Raw genomic sequence first — 1,898 nt, 5'->3', positions numbered from 1 at the left:
ACTGTGAATCATCTATGGAACGGGGTTATGGAACTTGCTACAGTGTGCTTACCCTTGAAAACATTCTGGTTCATGAAAAAAGACAGGAAAAAGAAAAGGATACATACTCTAGGAACACATTCACTAAAACTACATAGAAATGATAAATAGGAAAATGAAGCAGGTTAGTATGTATCACAGGCTTGAGCAGGAGATAGGAGGAGATCCAGCCTCCCACGGGTGTGGGGCTCTGTCTGCAGTGCTGGAGATGTTGGGGAGTCAGGGCCTGGTGCTCATGCGTCACAGTGAATGATCTGAAAGCCACCAGACAGATCACCCTATAGGGGTATATTTATTTGACAGGAATGTGAAGGGTATCCAGATCCATTCAGCTGGTGTCAGGTCTGGAGTGTGAATCCAGCCACACTAAACCCTATCCTCCACAATGTCCTGGCCTATATTTATTCATTGTTTTCCAAAGTTCCTAGACAGTGTGACATGTTCAGAGTTCTTAAAGACATGCAAGCAATTAGCTCTGTCACTCTCTCCAATCTGAACATGGCAAATATACATTCCTGTCATTCAGAGAGGGAATGGTGGAGGCCATCACAGATTACCAGGCTCAGGGCACAGACTAGGTATCTGGGCACTCAGAATGCAGGACTTGGTCTCTGAGGCACACATAGAAGCCCCAGTGAAACTCCACTCGGGGAGTTCCCACAGTGCCTGATTCCATGATCCCCACACACCTGCACAGGTAAAATATGTCTACCTGTTCAACCTCATGTCCACCCTGCAGTTGACTAGTCTTTCACCTGTGCTCTGGAGAGCACTGCCTACCTGAGTCACTGTGAGCTAGCCCCATCATCAAGAGGTAGGTGCTGTGTTCCCAGAGGCCCTCTGGGGATGGCAGGGACACAGTCACATTTTATATAAAGAGAGCACACCAGCCTGTTTGCACAACCTGAAACTGTCCCTGTGTGCCTCTGTAGATGTCCTGAAAGGTTGTTTGCCTGGAAACTCCTGGGAGACCACATTCCAGCCAGAGATTTGGAGAAGTCAGCAGGGGACACTCTTTTACTTCAGGAGGAGAACACACGACCCTCAGAGTGAGTGTTTTATAATTCAACCAATGGCCCAGCTGCAGTGAGGTGGCAAAGAAAATGATTTTATCAGAAGAATAAGATAGAACTGTTGTCTTGAAATCATAAGAGAGTAGAAGCACGGAGAGTATTTATCAAATGTTTTATTGCTATATTTCTAAATCCACAGTGGCACTATCAGGGAGAGGAGTGCATTCATAGATAAGGTGAAAGCTAAAACGTGGGGATAAGTCTTTCTTTATGCTGTCCCTATGAATTTAAAAGTTTTAGTTTCAAACCACTTTTGCTTATTTTAACGTGAATAATGCACATAAGGGTGTATATGTACATTTTCCAGATGAGATAAAAGACACTAATGTGAAGTCAACATCATGACATACAAAGCAGTCATGATAGACAGAGGGAATTTGGGGAAAAGAGGTAGAGAGAGGTGGATACACAGGCAAACCTCAGAGATTCCCAGGAAACCCCAGCAAGATACGTGGTCCAAAGAGGGACAGCAGGGTTAACATGACAAGAAACCTGAGCTGGGAAAAGTCAGGACACAGCCATGACACCCTCTCAGGACTTAGCGGCCAATGGTTTTCCCACAAAGGGAAAGTCAGTGGTTAATGAACTTCTGACCAAAAAGGATTGTAATACCTTTTCAACGACAAAGAAGAAAAAGGGGAAAGTAAACAACACCTATCTACCAGACCAAGCCAGACCTTACCTCACACATATGGTTCCTACAGTTCATGGAGGTGAGAACATGGAGTGGAAGGTTCTGGCAAGCAACAGAACATGAGGAAAACAGCCAAAGAGAATGGGGGTGGC

Source organism: Marmota monax, unplaced genomic scaffold, assembly GCF_021218885.2.
Source record: "Marmota monax isolate L192 unplaced genomic scaffold, Marmota_monax_Labrador192_F-V1.1 WCK01_AAM20220418_F8-fsc00444, whole genome shotgun sequence".
Classification (NCBI taxonomy): Eukaryota; Metazoa; Chordata; class Mammalia; order Rodentia; family Sciuridae; genus Marmota; species Marmota monax.
This window is presented reverse-complemented; position numbering follows the sequence as displayed.